Source organism: Carcharodon carcharias, chromosome 2 (genome assembly GCF_017639515.1).
Source record: "Carcharodon carcharias isolate sCarCar2 chromosome 2, sCarCar2.pri, whole genome shotgun sequence".
In the NCBI taxonomy this organism is placed as follows: Eukaryota; Metazoa; Chordata; class Chondrichthyes; order Lamniformes; family Lamnidae; genus Carcharodon; species Carcharodon carcharias.
Window position 1 is genome coordinate 96,526,961 of NC_054468.1, and position 18,075 is coordinate 96,545,035.

At 46.0% G+C, this 18,075-nt stretch overlaps 1 protein-coding gene across 1 annotated transcript in view; it reads left to right on the forward strand.

Annotated features, from left to right (window-relative positions):
* Window positions 1–1,974: 1,974 nt before the first annotated feature.
* Window positions 1,975–18,075, forward strand: part of LOC121291392 (lactosylceramide 4-alpha-galactosyltransferase-like) — a 37,569-nt gene continuing 21,468 nt past the window's right edge. Inside the window, exon 1 of the mRNA XM_041212497.1 lies at window positions 1,975–2,401. The gene's annotated coding sequence lies outside the window, so the exon portion shown is untranslated. The remainder of the gene's footprint in view (window positions 2,402–18,075) is intronic.

The following is an 18,075-nucleotide window of genomic DNA, read 5'->3' on the forward strand; positions in this document are numbered from 1 at the left end:
TCACTCTTTGAATGGAGGAGGAGGAGAAGGGCCTGGTGCCACTGAGTGAAGCCTTGAGAGGAGGCCCCACCTGAGGTTCAGGGCACAGGGGAGCCCCAGCAAGAATCAGAGATGAGGAGGTTAGATCACAGAGGCGACTTGCTCGACCGCGGGTCTACCAATGAAGGGTCCCTTAACTGCAGATGAGCAAGGAATAATGTTGTGCTCATCTGCATTTGTCCATAGAGATGGTAGATCACATCTGCCGTATTCTGCGGGAGGATCTAACACCCCATGGACTGGGAGGACAACCCCTGCCAGCGCCCCTGAAGGTCACCACCATGCTCAGTTTCTTTGCTTGACACTCGTTCCAGGGATCCACAGGGGACCTATGCAGCATCTCCCAGGCTGTCACACGTAAATACATCAAAGATGTGACAGATGCCCTCTACAGTAAGGTTCATCATTATGTCAGGTTCAGACTTGATGAAGCTAGCCAGGCTGCTAGGTTTAATGGTTTTGCCGCTATCTCAGGCTTCCCTAGTGTTCAAGGTGCAGTCAACTGCACATATGTGGCACTGAGAAATCCATGGCATCAGTCCCTGATGCTCATCAACCAGATAGGGTTCCACTCCATCAACGTTCACCTGGTGTGCGATCATCAGAAGCACATCATACATGCTTGTGCCAGGTATCCTGGGAGTTGCCATGACTCATACATCCTGAGTCACTCCCAGGTGCCTCACAGATTTGAAGGCCATCAGCGATTACAAGGTCTCCATGGTGATCGTCAGCCTTCCAACTATTTTTTCTGTGGTGGGCAAGCTTGGGCTGCACGAAGACAAAAGGAAGGAATGTGATGAGACAGGATGGAGCAGAGGCTGGGTAGCATGCGTGTCCCTTGTGTGTGGTGAGTCCTCGGCAGAAAGGGCTGAGGATGGAGCATGAGCAGCATGATAGATGAAATTGTGGTGATGTGAAAGTATCTGTGATGATACGTGTTCCCCAATAATGCTGTGTGAGATCCCTGAATAGCGTAATCCTTTGCGTGGATGTTGCCATGATGAGAGTGTGAAATTGGAGTGAGTGAAAGGCTGACTTACCCTGGTGGAGCGGGTGAGATCATTCATCCTCTTTTTGCACTGGATGGCGTTGTAGACCAGCCATGCTGACCTGACGTACATTGCTTCCCAGGGTGGGGAGGTGAAGCTGGTGTACTTCCTGGAGCCATCTTTTGGGTAAAACACATTCCGATGTTGGCATACTCCTCGTATCTAAGCCAAGAGGGAGTTGTGGCTAAACGAGAAGAGAAGAATTTTTTTCTCTCAGAGACTAGTGAGTCTTTGGCACTCTCTTCCTCAAAAGGGTGTGGATGTAGAATCTTTGAATATTTTTAAGGCAGAGGTAGTTCGATTCTGGATAAGCAAGGGGTTGAAAGGTTATTGAGGGTAGGTGGGAATGTGCAGTTGAGGTTACAATCAGGTCAGCCATGATCCTATTGAATGGTGGAGCAGGCTCAAAGGGCCGAGTGGCCTACTCCTGCTCCTAATTTGCATGTTCGTATGTAATTAACATCAGCAAAACAGATTATCTGGTCATTGCTATTTGTGGGATCTTGCTTTGCACAGATTGGCTGCCACATTTCCAAGGTGGCAACCGTGTCCAAACTTGGCTGTAAATAACTTTAAAATGTCTTGAGATAAAAACAAAAAACTGCGGATGCTTGAAATCCAAAACAAAAACAGAATTACCTGGAAAAACTCAGTAGGTCTGGCAGCATCGGCGGAGAAGAGTTGACGTTTCGAGTCCTCATGACCCTTCGACCGACCCTTTCCGCCGATGCTGCCAGACCTGCTGAGTTTTTCCAGGTAATTCTGTTTTTGTTTTAAAATGTCTTGAGTTTGCGGCAGTTGCTACGTAACTAAAAGTGCTTTCTTCATCTAAAATTAGCACTGACATCCTGCTCCACCCTTTATGTACAGTTTGTCCTTGGCCTCATACACTGCTTAACTCCGCAAACTTGCTTGCAGCACCCATAGTAGAGAGAACCAGACTGTTTATGCTGTCACTCCTTTCAGGGCAGCTGCTCTTCTTCTACCATCTCTCCAGAGTTTTGTGCATTGTAAACAGCCTCAGGATCGGTTAGCAGATGAATGCTGCTGCGGTATCAATTTACGGAAACCGGAGCTAAGAAGCTGGCTGAATCACTGCTCGGATACCAGTTAGTGCTGAGCCAATCCATTGCTTTTCTCGTAGTCAGGCTCCACCCTCCCAATCCAGCAGCGGAATTTTCCTTAGTCGCATCAACTTGTTTCTCTCTGCTTGGCGCAATGGTTGAAGGAACAGTTTGAGCGGCAGGCTGCTGAAGAGGACCTCAGCATAAAGGAAATAGAACAGCTGTTCATAAGATTGTCCCTGAAAAGTAAGTTAAGTGAATGTTTCTGTCTCTTTAATACGCCAGTCGTGTCATGTTTTGATTCATGTAAGCTGTGCTACGTTCCCAGTGACTATGAAAATTCCCAGTGCTATCCGTGATTCCCTGATCCTCAGCTGGGTTTGATATTCAAATTCAGGCTGATTGGAACTCAAGGCCCTGCAGAATGTTTCAAAGCCCCGGAAGCCTGTATAGAAGGTTTCAGTGAGGTCACACCTACTCGTATAGACCAGCAGCTCAACGTTTCCTGCAGTGCCTGACACACTCTGGGACATGTCAATAAATTTCATTTGCGAAAATAACATGACAGGTGATTGTGAAAGTAATATGACATAACAGCCTTCTGTCTGCTCGAGATTTTAACGTGGGAAAATGTGATGCTGTCCACTTTGGCAGGGAGAAAAGAAATTCAGGATATTATTTAAATGGAGAGAGAGAGACTGCCAAATACTGCGGTACAGCGATCTGGGTGTCCTGGTACATGAATCACATGTAGGTACAGCAAGTGATTAGAAAGACAAATATAGTGTGGACCTTTATTGCAAGGTGAATGGAGTACAGAAGTAGGGAAGTCTTGCTACAACTGTACAGCGTGTGGTGAGGTTGAACCTAGAATACTGTATACAGTCTTGATTGCCTTATTTAAGGGTGGATATGTTTGCATTGGAAACAGTTCAGAGAAGGTTCACAAGGCTGATCCCTGGGAGTAAGTATGTTTAAGGTAGAGATTGATAGATTTCTGATTAACAATGAGGTAAAGGGTTATAGGGACAGTGTGGCTAAAAGGCATTGAAATGTTCGATCAGCCATGATTGTACTGGATGGCAGAGCAGGCTCAGTGGGCTGAATGGCCTTCTTCTGTTCCTATGTTCCTATGAAGAGGTTGTCATATGAAGAAAGATTGAGGAGGTTGGGTCCGTACTCATTGGACTTTAGAACGATGTTATGGACAGGAGAGGAGGTCATTTAAACAGCACAAATTTCTCCTCTCACCACACGTCCATAAACAGAAAACAAAAATAAAAACACCTGGAAAAGCTCAGTAGGTCTGGCAGCATCTGCGGAGAGGAATACAGTTAATGTTTCGAGTCCGTATGACTCTTCAACAGAACTAAGGAAAAATAGAAAAGAGGTGAAATATAAGCTGGTTTAACGGGGGAGCTGGATAGAGGGCCAGTGATAGGTGGGGATAGACAAAAGGATAAAGAGGTGTTGAAGGTGGTGATATTATCTAAGGAATGTGCTAATTAAGGGTAGAAAGCAGGACATGCAAGGTACAGATAGCCCTAGTGGGGGTGGGGTGGGGGGAAGGGATCGAAATAGGCTAAAAGGTAGAGATAAAACAATGGATGGAAATACATTTAAAAATAATGGAAATAGGTGGGAAAAGAAAAATCTATATGAATTATTGGGAAAAAAAGGGGGGATCAGAAAATGGGTGGGGATGGAGGAGAGAGTTCATGATCTAAAATTGTTGAACTCAATATTCAGTCCAGAAGGCTGTAAAGTGCCTAGTTTGCATTGAGCTTCACTGGAACAATGCAGCAAGCCAAGGACGGACATGTGGGCATGAGAGCAGGGTGGAGTGTTGAAATGGCCAGCGACAGGGAGGTCTGGGTCATGCTTGCGGACAGACTGAAGGTATTCTGCAAAGCGGTCACCCAGTCTGCGTTTGGTGTCTCCAATGTAGAGGAAACCGCATTGGGAGGAACAAATGCAGTAGACTAAACTGAGGGACGTGCAAGTGAAATGCTGCTTCACTTGAAAGGAGTGTTTGAGCCCTTGGACAGTGAGGAGAGGGGAAGTAAATGGGCAGGTGTTGCACCTTCTGCGGTTGCATGGGAATGTGCTATGGGAGGGGGTTGAGGTGCAGGGAGTGATGAAGGAGTGGACCAGGGTGTCCCGGAGGGAATGATCCCTGTAGAATGCCACCGGGGGGGGTGAAGGGAAGATGTGTTTGGTGGTGTCATCATGCCGGAGTTGACAGAAATGGCAGAGGATGATCCTTTGAATGTGGAGGCTGGTGGGGTGATAAGTGAGGACAAGGGGGACCCTATCATGGTTCTGGGAGGGAGAGGAAGGTGTGAGGGCAGATGCGCGGGAGATGGGCCGGATACGGTTGAGGGCCCTGTCAACCACTGTGGGTGGAAAACCTCAGTTAAGGAAGAAGGAAGACATGTCAGAGGAACTGTTTTTGAAAGTGGCATCATCAGAACAGATGCAACGGAGGTGAAGGAAGTGAGAGAATGAGATGGAGTCCTTATAGGAAGCGGGGTGTGAGCAGCTGTAGTGAAGGAACTAAGAGAACGGGATGGAGTCCTTACAGGAAGCGGGTACCCGCATTGGCCCCAGTTATGCCTCTTTCTTTATGGGGTATGTGGAACATTCCTTGTTCCAATCCTACTCTGGCCCCCTTCCACAACTTTTTCTCCGGTACATCGATGATTGCTTCAGTGCTGCTTCATGCTCATGTCTGTCCTGGAAAAATTTATTAATTTTGCTTCCAAATTCCGCCCCTCCATCATTTTCACATGGTCCATCTCTGACACTTCCCTTCCCTCCTTGACCTCTGTCTCAATTTCTGGTGATAGACTGCCCACCAATATCCATTACAAGCCTACCGACTCCCACAGCTACCTCGACTATGGCTCCTCACACCCCGCTTCCTGTAAGGACTCCATCTCATTCTCTCAGTTCCTTTGCCTCTGTCACATCTGTTCCGATGATGCCACTTTCAAAAACAGTTCCTCTGACATGTCCTCCTTCTTCCTTAACCGAGGTTTTCCACCCATGGTGGTTGACAGGGCCCTCAACTGTGTCTGGCCCATCTCCCGTGCATCCGCCCTCACACCTTTCTCTCCCTCCCAGAACCATGATAGGGTCCCCCTTGTCCTCACTTATCATCCCACCAGCCTCCGCATTCAAAGGATCATCCTCCGCCATTTCCGCCAACTCCACCATGATGTCACCACCAAACACATCTTCCCTTCACCCCCCGGCGGCATTCCGCAGGCATTGTTCCCTTCATCACTCCCTACACCTCAACCCCCTCCCACAGCACCTTCCCATGCAACCGCAGAAGGTGCATCACCTGCCCCTTTACTTCCCCTCTTCCTTACCGTCCAAGGGCCCAAACACTCCTTTCAAGAGAAGCAGCATTTCTCTTGCACTTCCCTCAATTTAGTCTACTGCATTCGTTCCTCCCAATGCGGTTTCCCCTACATTGGAGAGACCAAACGCAGACTGGGTGACCGCTTTGCAGAACACCTTCAGTCTGTCCGCAAGCATGACCCAGACCTCCCTGTCGCTTGCCATTTCAACACTCCACCCTGCTCTCATGCCCACATGTCCGTCCTTGGCCTGTTGCATTGTTCAATGAAGCTCAATGCAAACTGGAGGAAAAGCACCTCATCTCCTGACTAGGCACTTTACAGCCTTCCGGACTGAATATTGAGTTCAACAATTTTAGATCATGAACTCTCCCCTCCGTCTCCACCCCCTTTCTGATCCCCCCCCTCGCCTTTTTTCCAATAATTTATATAGATTTTTCTTTTCCCACCTATTTCCATTATTTTAAATGTATTTCCATCCGTTGTTTTATCTCTACCTTTGAGCCTATTTCGATCCCTTCCTTTCACCCCACCTCACCCCCAGTAGGGCTATCTGTACCTTGCTTGTTTTGCTTTCTACCCTTGATTAGCACATTCCTTAGATAATATCACCACCTTCAACACCTCTTTGTCCCTTTGTCTATGACATCTGTCGGCAATCTCCACCTATCGCTGGTCCTCTATCCAGCTCTACTTGTCCCACCCCCCCTTAAACCAGCTTATATTTCACCTCTTTTCTATTTTTCCTTAGTTCTGTTGAAAAGTCATACAGACTCAAAACGTTAACTGTGTTCCTCTCCGCAGATGCTGCCAGACCTGCTGAGTTTTTCCAGGTGTTTTTATTTTTGTTTTGGATTTCCAGCATCTGCAGGTTTTTTGCTTTTATCCATAAACAGAAAGGTGTTTTGGGTTGTTTCCCCCTTTATAAGTGGTGGCGTATGTCCCAGCCCCTTGGCTTTAGTGTGATCCAATTTTCTATTAATAACCTCACAGCAAACTCGAGATAGGATGAACTCAGAGTTGATTTATTTGCACACTCTCAACGTGTGGGAGGAGGGTTGTAACATCACCTCCACACTCAGACAATAAAGAGAGAGATAGAGAAAAGAAAGATTTACAATGCAGAGACCACAGAGAAAATAAATATAGGGCCATAACTTCCTCGGAGTCGTAATCACTTGATTGCCACTCGTGTTCAATTACTTACGGGACTTTTCTTCCGAGCCTGTTTCGCCTGACTTTTTGACTCAGGCTGGGTGAGATCCAGGCAGTGCATCTCGTCCCTGTTGCCCAGCTTCAAAATTCAGCTCCATTGAAGAGAAGGACAACAGGCCCCATTTTTTTACAGCACTAGATGCCATAAACCAGATAAGTTAAAGATCTCATTGAAATTTAAAGGTCCCTGACGGGCCACTGAGAAGGTAAGCGTCTAAGGCGACTGGATAGGATTTGGGGCGTGGTGGTGGAGGCGGTGTTGGGGGTCTGGGGCGGAGTGTGGGTTGGGCCTGCGGCGGGGCAGGTCAGAGGTCCAGAGCTGGGTTGTGGCGGGGGTGGGGGGGCGGCGGTGGGGGGGGGGGGGCGGGAGGGTGGAGGGTGGTGGGGGCGGTGGCGGGGTTCAGTTGGACTTCGGGAGGTGGTCAGACCTTGGGGCGGGGGGATCAGACCTCGGGTTGGGCATGTGGGGGAGGATCAGGTTGGGTGTGGATGGTGCTTGGGTCGGGAGATGCGGGTCGGGCCACGTTGTCGTGGGGAGGGTTTGGCCTGTAGGTGGGGTGGTGGAAGGTCGGGTTGGGTGCTGGGGGTCGGGTAGGTTCTTGGGGCAGATGGGGGTCAAGCCGCAGGTGGGTGGGGGCGGTGAGAGTTGGTCCTGGGGGAATGAGGTGGAGGCGGAGTCCTGTGCTTGTTGGGGGAATCGCAGGGGGGTGAGCTTAGGGGTGTGAGGAATGCTGTGAGGATTGGTTAGTCAGGGTGTGGCGGGGGAGTCCCATGGAGGGGGTTGTGAGATAGCAGTGAGTATATCTCTATATATTTTATGGAAAAAGATATACAGGGCAAGGTCTTAGTCCCTCACAAGAATGAGAGGTGATCTTAGTGAAACATAAAATTTTGAGGGGGCTAGACAGGGTAGATGCTGAGCGGATTGTCTTCTGATGGGGGAATCTAGGGGGCACAGTTTAAAAATAAGGAGTCTCCCATTTAAGATGGAGATGAGGAGGAAATCTTCTTTCAGAGGGTCGTTAGTGTTTAAAATTCTCTTCCCCAGAGAACAATGGAGGCTGGGTCATTGAATATATTCAAGGCTGAGTTAAACAGATTTTTGATTGCCGAGGGGAGCCTAAGGTGATAGGGAATCAGGTAGGAAAGTGGAGTTGAGGCCACAATCAGATCAGCTATGATCTTATTGAATGGCGGAACAAGCTCGAGGGGCCGATTAGCCTACTCCTGCTCTTATTTGTTGTGATCTTACTCTTCTGCTAACGAGAGATGCAAGATTGAAAACATCTGCTTAAATGGTGAGTTTGCACAAAAAAATGTCATCTGACTTGCTCAGATAGTTACTTGCTCATGGGGTGTGGGCATCACTGGCTGGGCCAGCATTTATTGCCCATCCCTAATTGCCCTTGGGAAGGCGGTGGTGAGCTGCCTTCTTGAACCGCTGCAGTCCATGTGGTGCAGGTACACCCACAGTGCTGTTAGGAAAGGAGTTCCAGGATTTTGACCCGGTGACAGTGAAGGAACGGTGACATAGGCTGGAATTTTGTTGGGGACAGCTTGCTTTGGTGGGAAGCTGGACTTAGCCGCGTGTTGCCAGTGGTAACCAATTGAGGGTTGCTGTCCTGTTATGGAACGCTGGCACCTTAGGAGCCCTCGCAGTGCTACTGGGACTGTACCTGCAGATGAGGCCAGCCAACCGGACAGGCAGGTAAAAATTCAATTGAATTCATTTATCAAGGGGCTTAACAGCCCTCTTGAATGTCGATAGGTGCGTTGCCAACTCCCATGTGTGCCTGCCGAGCAAAATATCGCACGAGTGCACGATGACGTCGGGACACGCGCCTGCTATTTCACACTGGTGCGTGTTCGGTGTGCTCCCGCATGCCGAGGTGAAAATTCAGCCTTATCACGCTCCTGACTTGTGCTTTGTAGATTGTGGACAGGCTTTGGGGAGTCAGGAGGTGGGTTACTCGTCGCAGGATTCCCAGCCTCTGACCTGCTCTTATAGCCACAGTATTTATATGGCTGGTCCAGTTCAGTTTCTGGTCAATGGTAACCCCAAGGATGTTGATAGTAGGGGATTCAGTGATGGAAATGCCATTGAACATCAAGGGGTGATGGTTGGATTCTCTCTTGTTGGAGATGGTCATTGCCTGACATTTGTGTGGCGCAAATGTTACTTGCCACTTGTCAGCCCAAGCCTGGATATTGAGCAGGTCTTCGTGCAATTAGTCTTGGACTGCTTCAGTATCTGAGGAGTTCCAGTAGCATGTGGGCTGATTTGGGGATAATGGGCTTGATAGCAATCAGATAGATGATTGAACAAACTAAATGGAATTAAAAACAAAAAAACTGAGGATGCCGGAAATCCAAAACAAAAACAGAATTACCTGGAAAAACTCAGCAGGTCTGGCAGCATTGGCGGAGAAGAAAAGAGTTGACGTTTCAAGTCCTCATGACCCTTCGACAGAACTTGAGTGAGTCCAAGAAAGGGGTGAAATATAAGCTGGTTTAAGGTGTGTGTGTGTGGCGGGGTGGGGTTTGGGTGGGGGGAGAGAGAGGGAGAAGTGGAGGGGGTTGATGTGGTTGTAGGGACAAACAAGCAGTGATAGAAGCAGATCATCAAAAGATGTCACAAACAAAAGAACAAAAGAACACATAGGTGTTAAAGTTGGTGATATTATCTAAACGAATGTGCTAATTAAGAATGGATGGTAGGGCACTCAAGGTATAGCTCTAGTGGGGGTGGGGGGAGCATAAAAGATTTAAAAATATTTAAAAATAATGGAAATAGGTGGGAAAAGAAAAATCTATATAATTTATTGGAAAAAACAAAAGGAAGGGGGAAACAGAAAGGGGGTGGGGATGGAGGAGGGAGCTCAAGACCTAAAGTTGTTGAATTCAATATTCAGTCTGGAAGGCTGTAAAGTGCCTAGTCGGAAGATGAGGTGTTGTTCCTCCAGTTTGCGTTGGGCTTCACTGGAACAATGCAGCAAGCCAAGGACAGACTTGTGGGCAAGAGAGCAGGGTGGAGTGTTAAAATGGCAAGCGACAGGGAGGTTTGGGTCATTCTTGCGGACAGACCGCAGGTGTTCTGCAAAGCGGTCGCCCAGTTTACGTTTGGTCTCTCCAATGTAGAGGAGACCACATTGGGAGCAACGAATGCAGTAGACTAAGTTGGGGGAAATGCAAGTGAAATGCTGCTTCACTTGAAAGGAGTGTTTGGGCCCTTGGACGGTGAGGAGAGAGGAAGTGAAGGGGCAGGTGTTGCATCTTTTGCATGGGCATGGGATGGTGCCATAGGAGGGCGTTGAGGAGTAGGGGGTGATGGAGGAGTGGACCAGGGTGTCCCGGAGGGAACAATCCCTACGGAATGCCGATAGGGGGGGTGAAGGGAAGATGTGTTTGGTGGTGGCATCATGCTGGAGTTGGCGGAAGATGATCCTTTGAATGTGGAGGCTGGTGGGGTGATAAGTGAGGACAAGGGGGAACTCTATCATGTTTCTGGGAGGGAGGAGAAGGCGTGAGGGCGGATGCGCGGGAGATGGGCCGGACACGGTTGAGGGCCCTGTCAACGACCGTGGGTGGAAAACCTCGGTTAAGGAAGAAGGAGGACATGTCAGGGGAACTAAATGGAACACCAATCCCACAACTATTGGATCAGATTTAAGCTCCGCAGTCCTGCCACATTCTGTTGTGAATGGTAGTGGACAATTAAACAACTAACCAGTGGAGGAGGCTCCACAAATATCCCCATTCTCAATGATGGGAGAGCCCAGCACATCAGTACAAAAAGCAAGGCTGAAGCATTCACAACAATCTTGAGCCAGAAGTGCAAAGTGGATGATCCATCTTGGCCTCCTCCTGAGGTACCCAGCATCACGGATGCCCTGGCAATATCCCAGCTGTAGTACTGAGTGTTTAGCTAAACTATTCCAGTACAGCTACAACACTGGCATCTACCCAACAATATGGAAAATTTCTCAATATATCATGTCCACAAAAAGCAATTGCCGCCCCATCATCTACTCTTGGCCATCAGTAAAGTGATGGAAGGGGTCATCAACAGTGCTTTCAAGTGGCACTTATTCGGCAATAACTGAGCACTGATGCTCAGTTTGGGTTTCATCAGGGCCACTCAGTCCTGACCACATTACACCTTAGTCCAAGGACAAAAAAGAGCTGAGTTCCTGGAGATGAGGTGAGAGTCACTGCTCTTGACATCAAGGCAGCATTTGACCGAGTGTAGCATCAAGGAGCCCTAGCAAAACTGTTGTCAATGCAAATCAGGGGGGAAACTCTCCGCTGGTTAGAGTCATACTTAGCAGAAAGGAAGATGGTTATGGTTGTTGGAGGTCAATCATCCTGCTCCTTCATCCAAGTCATTGATATTGATTGTAAATAGTTGTGGGTCTGGCACTGATCCTTATGGCACCCCACTAGTTACTGCTTGCCAAACCAAAAATGACCCATTTATCCCTACTCTCTGTTTCCTCTTAGCCAACCAATTCTCTATCATGCTAATATGTTACCCACTACACCATGAGCTCTTTTTTGTGTAGTAACCTTTGATATGGCACCTTATCAAATGCTTTTTGGAAAACCAAATATACACATCTACAGATTCCCCTTTATCTACATTGTTTGTTACTTTCTTGAAGAAGTATAATAGTAGTCACAGGAACATAAGAAATAGGAGCAGGAGTAGGCTATTCAGTCTGTCGTGCCTGCTCCTCCATTCAAACAGATCACGTCTGATCATCTAACTCTGCATCATTTTTTCCCACTATTCCCATATTCCATAATGTCATTGGTATCCAGAAATCTATCAATTTCTGTATGCTCAGTGATTGAGCTTCCACGGCCCTCTGGGGTAGAGAATTCCAAAGATTCACCGCCCTCTGAGTTAAGAAATGCCTCCTCATCTCAGTCTTAAATAACCTGCCCTTTTCTCTGAGGCTGTGTTCCCTGGTTCTAGACTCCCCAACATCTTACCCACACCTACCCTGCATGCCCTATAAGAATTTTGTAAGTTTCAATGAGATGACCTCTCATTTTTCGCAATACTCCAGGCGCAGTCTCACCAATGTTCTATACAATTGCTGCATGACGTCTTTACTCAAATCGTCCAATGATGAAGACCAACATACCTCTACCTTCTCGTTCTTCACACCTCCCTCACTTGCAGTCACACATCCATGACCACTGACCAATCAGAAGACTCTATCCAAAGGGGTGTGACTGCCTTCTGGAACAGTTGTCCTGCTAACATCGCCGCTTCCTAATGCATCGTAGTATCTGTAGCTCGGCATCCAGATCGTTGCCTACAGCTCAAAGAACCATGGCTCAGAGTTGCTTACTGTAGACGTGTTTGCTGTGGATCACACGGGTGTCTACGATTACCTCATACTGCAGCTTCAACGCATCACCTGCCATCCTTATTGCGTTTTAATTATTTTACTCCTAATTTTATTTTCTTTAATGCATCTCACCACTTACTGTACTGATTAAACCCTTAATAATACAATAAATCTTACCAATTAAAATAAAATAGTAGACTCACCAATTTCTTACTTTCTTCCTGCTGTGTCTCTTATTTAATTAAAAGGTAGCTTAAGGATTTTTAATTTGTTTTAGCATTTTTAAATTTCTAGCTATTTACACATGAACCCTAACAGCAGTACAGTAACTGAGCTGTTTACAGACACTCCTAGCAGTTACGCACCAACTAATAAACTTACAGCTTTCCTGCGATGTCACTGATTTTTTTCAAACTCAGCCATCATGTGTTGACACCTGAAGGCCCTGAGCCTCGCTCTCTATTTATTCACTCCCAATCCTAGGTGCTCCCTGGCGTGTACAATTTCCCTCTGCTCCCTGAAGGTAAGTGATGTGAATTCTTCGAGATGTCTGCATTCCTCCAACTCTGGCCTCATGCACAATCTCTATTTGCAAATTGCTCTGCCATTGGCAGCCGTAAGATCTGGAATTCCCTCCCTAAACCTTGACACCTCTCCCAAGGTGCTCCTTGAAACTTAACCCTTTGATCAAGCTTTTAAGCATCTGCCCTGATATCCTCTTCTATGGTTCAGTGTCAAATTTTCATTAACTTTTGTGAAGGGCCTTGTGATGTTTTATGATGTTAAAGGCGCTGTATAAATGTAATTTGTTGATGCTGAAGTCCCACTTCTGGAATCTTGAGCATAGCATTGACCACAACTTGAAATACCAAAGGAAGAAGAATTAAATAATCTCACTAACCCATTCCTGTAGTAAATGTCAGACTGTGATATGCTGGTGCCTGGTAGATTTCGTACGCTAAGATGCCACAAGAAGATTATTTTAAGTCTTTATGGGTTTGCTGGTGAGTTCAGTCACTCAGTCAAGTTCTTCAGTAGAGACAAAGAACTGGGTTGTGATGCCATCAACATGGCCGACCATCAGAATTAAAACATACTAAATTTAAATTGGTGGGGAATCTGCACCCGGAAATGTGTGCAGAAAATGAGTTCTTTCCAGAAATAATGTAGCCCATCAAAATGTCTAAGGTCCCTAATGCCACTTCCCCCTTCTGGAGTTAGGATCTCCCTCACTCCTGCAACTGAATTAAACAGGTTGACTAAGCCTCCAGAGGTTTAACGCTTCATTGGATAAATTAACCTGTCTGTTATTTCAAAGGGTTCCAGTTAAAAACCTCCCTTTGCAGCTGAGCCAGAGAGCAAAATGAACTCTATAGAGCTGAAAGAGAATGTTAGTGGACCAGGGGTTAGGGGGTTGTGAGGGTCGAAGAGCCCAGTGTGGTCATGTGGTGGGGAATTGCTAATAAAAGCTACAGGCAGCTCGGGAAAGATCCACACTGAGTGACTGGGTTTCCTGTGACAACTGGAGCAAAGGCATTTGTGAGTTAAATTTATATTGTAAGTGCAATTCTATTTGCAAACCAGAGGCATGTGATATGTGATCAGACATCATGTGGTTAAACTTCCAGGATAACATCCAATTCAAGTTAGCAATCTTCCTAAGCAGAACTTGCAAAGAGCAGAAATCAGCAATCATCAGAATGGAAGAAAGCATGAGGGGATATTGTAATCAGAAATGCCTGTGTAGGGACAGAACAGAGAGAGAGAGACAGAAAAATACTTGAAGCTCTGTGTGTGTGTGTGTGTTTGTGTTTCTGTGTGCGTGCGAGCATACCAATCTGCCTCTGCTTATGTCTTTGTCTCATGATTTCTGCTTCCAAGCTATAACTGAGGCTGTTTTCTTTGTCATACAACAGTGAGAACCTGATGTTTGGAATTTGAGAATCAGGAACAATAAAGACTAACATGGAATAGATTTGTCATCCTTTCCCTGCACGTTCCCTAGAGAGATAAAGCATTCTTTATAGCCTGGCTCATTGGCATTGATCTCAGCTATTTACAACGGCCCAGATCTTCTGGTTAGTGTTGTCCTGATAATAGCTGATTGTGGTAGCAGGCTCCAGTATTAGACACTATAAGGGACTCTGTACTAGATATGGAGTCACCTGACCTGGGGATTGAAGATCGGTTGAAGGCTCCAACATGCGCTGTTTTGATAGAATTCAGTTACTGGAGATATATGTTCATGTTGGTAAAATGTGTTATCAACAAAGTTAGCTCAGCTACAATGTTGACAACCTGTGTACATCATTGAAATAAAAAAAACGAGACATGGTGTCAGAAGTAAACTAAACACAACAACGCAGGTTCTGAAACCACCAACAGGGTTCAGTTTGGAGGGCAATCTTGCTGAAAACTGGAGGAGTTTCTGGCAGCGATTCGAGCTGTGCCTCGCAGTGACGGGCAGTGATAAAAAACACCCTCGGGTACAGTCTCCCATCCTTCTTCATGTAGCAGGGAAGCAGCCCCAGAAATCTATAACACATTCACGTTTGAAAGTGATGAGAAACGAAATGACTTGAAATAAATAATGGGAAAATTCAAAGTCTACTGCAGCCCTAAGAAAAACATCATGTATGAAAGATATCGATTTTTTTTTTACGTGCACGCAAGGCAGTGACAGCATTGGTCAATACGTAACGGAGCTGAGAAAACAAGCTAAATTGTGTGAATTTGGAGAGCTTGGAGAACGGATTTTGAGAGAAGTTGATCTCACGCTGGAGAAAGCAATAAATATCTGCAGAGCGGCAGAGACAATGAGATGCCAGATTAAACAGATGACGGAAGATGATAAGCTGAATGTGGTCAAGCAGTTAGATGCAGTTAATCAGAAACACCCCTGGGAAAGAACAAATTGACAGGCTGAATATAAAAAGAACAAAACAGCTATTAAAACATTTAAATGCAGCTGATGAAGGAACAGAGCATTTACCACGTAGTTGTCCAGCCTATGGAAAGCAGTGTAAGAACTGCGATAAACTAAATCACTTTGCTAAGATGTGTAAATTGAAGAAAAGTGCACAGGATTGACACAGACACTGAAAAGGAACTTTTTGTTGGTGCAGTAACAACAAATTCCACAGAAGACGAATGGAAGGTTGATTTAAAAATTGCCAACATGATGGTTAATTTCAAGTTTGACACAAGCAAATGTCATTCCCATAAACCTGTATCGCAAGATAAGCAAAGAAAAACAGCTGACTAAAACAAAAGTGAAAAAATTGCAGTAGACGGGAAGTGCACACTTAAAGTGAACTACAAAAAAGACAGTCTCAAGCACTTTCATTCATAGTGGTGAAAACTGATGCAAAACCCATTCTTGGAATCAAAACTTATGAAAATCTGAAGTTAATCAAGAGAATAATGACTGTCACCACTGATGACATCCTGAGTGAGTATAAAGATGTGTTCCAGTGGATTGGCTGCGTAAAAGGAGAACACACCAACAAGACTGATGAAACTGTGACACCCAAAATACACCCACCCAGGAAAATCCCAGTAGTGCTGAGAGACTGACTGAAAGTAGAGTTGGACAGAATGGAGAAACTTCACATCAAGAAAACTGAAGAACCAACAAAGTGGGTTAATCCAACTGTAATTGTAGAAAAATCAGATGGGAATCTGCAAGTCAGTCTGGACCCCAGAGACCTAAAGCAGGCAGTACAAAGAGAGCATTACCAGCTGCTCACAGTAGAAGAGATCACGTGTAAGCTAGCTGATGCCAAATACTATTCAGTCTTGGACGTGAGTTCAGGCCTCTGGCAGGTCAAGCTGGATGAACGCAGTTCCTATCTCTGTACCTTCAACACACCATACGGGTAATATAGGTCTTTACACTTGCCTTTTGGTATTAATTCAGCTCTGGAGGTGTTCCACAGAACAGTGAAGCAGTTGTTTTGAAGGGTTAGTGGGTGTGGAAACCTATATCGACGATGTGCTGGTCTGAGGAGCCTCATGAGATGAACACGACCACAGACTTTGGCAGGTGCTGGCCAGAGCTGGAGAACGGAACCTCAAGTTGAAGAAAAAGTGCAAAACAGGTCTTCATGAAATCAAGTACATGGGACATGTGTTAACAAGTGAGGGACTGAAGCCGGACCCGACTAAAATTGAAGCAGTCGTGAGCATGCCACCCCCAGAATGTAAGAAAGACTTGGAGAGGTTGTTGGGAATGGTGACCTATCTTGGGAAATTCATTCCAAATATGTCAGACCTGACAGCACCTCTCAGAGAACTTCTACAAAATGATGGGAAATGCCACTGGGAGCAAAGTCACCAGGAGGCTTTGACCAGTCTGAAGAGAACACTGACACAGGCACCAGTGTTAAATTATTACAATATCATTCAGCCAGTCAAGGTCTCAGTGGACACTTCAAAGACTGGCCTGGGAGCTGACCTCTTGCAAAATGAGGCACCAGTGGCATAGGTTTCAAAGGCAATGACTAAAACACAGCAGCAGTATGCCCAAATAGAGAAAGAAATGTTAGCAGTTGTGTTTGGCCTAGAACGCTTCCACCAGTTTGTCTATGGCAAAGACATGGAGATAGAGTCTGATCATAAGCCTTTGGAAGCTAAACTTAAAAAGCCCTTGAACTGTGCACCACCAAGAATCCAAAGATTTCCAATCGGTCTACTGAAGCGCCAGGTCAGAAGTAAATACAAACTGGGCAAGGAACTGTACTTCGCAGATACTCCGTCATATGAATATCACCCATCACAGAGGAAGAGGATAAAGAAACAGAAGCACAGGTTCACACGCTGACAAAGAACTTACCTGTGGCTATAACCAAACTGGATGAGATCAGGGAAGTGACCCTGAGAAAGCTTCAGCAGATAGTGCAAACTGGCTGGCTCACACATCGGACTGTACAAGAGTACTGGAACTTTAGTGAGAAACTTCATGTAGCAGAAGGAATATTTTTCAAAGGAGAAAAGATCATAATTCCTGCAACACTGAAGAAAGAAATGCTGCAGCGCAAACATGAAAGCTACCTCGGCATAGAAACATGCAGGAGAAGCGTGCAAGATGTAATGTATTGGCCTGGAATGGGAGCACAAATCGGGGAAATGGTGAATGCGTGTGCAGTGTGCCAAAAGTACAGTAAATCACAACAAAAAGAAGCACCTCAACCACACCGTGTTCCAAAGAGGCCCTGGCAGAAAATTGGAGTGGACTTGTTCACATTTGACAACAGTGTGTACTTACTAGCAGTAGATTATTACTCTTAGTTTTGTGAGTCTGTTTTGCTGAGAAATGAAAGTAAGACCATCACTGTAATAAATCATTTAAAATGAATGTTAGCTCACCACGGCATACATGAAGTGCTCATCTCAGGTAACGATCCACAATTCTCAGGCACTGAGTTTCGCAAATGTACACAGGACTGGGAGTTTTGCCACACCACTTCAAGTTCCAAATATCCACAATCCAATGGAATGGTGGAACAAACTGTGCAGACCTTAAAACACCTGTTGAAGAAGTGAAAGGTGGACAGAAGCTAGCCCTAACTGGCTCTGCTGCATTTCAGGAATACTCCATCAGAGGGCATTGGATCATCTCCAGCATAGCTTCTGATGGAGAAAAGACTAAGAATTAAGCTTCCAACTGCACTCCAACTGTTATTTCCACAGACAACGTGCTACAGTGAGCAGGACCTGCTCAAACTGAGACAGCAGAAGCAGAAACAGTACTTTGATCGAGGTACTGACCTCTGCCTGACCTGAACTTGGGAGAGACAGTGAAGGATTCAGCATGAAGGGATCTGGAATCCTGCTGTTGTCATAGGAATCATTGGAGAACCAAGGTCTTACATAGCGCAGACTCCAAACGGACAACAGTACAGGGGAAACTGGAAATTCTTATGGAAAACAAATGAAATGCAACCCTGCTCTGAACCAGAAAGAGTAACTGAAGATC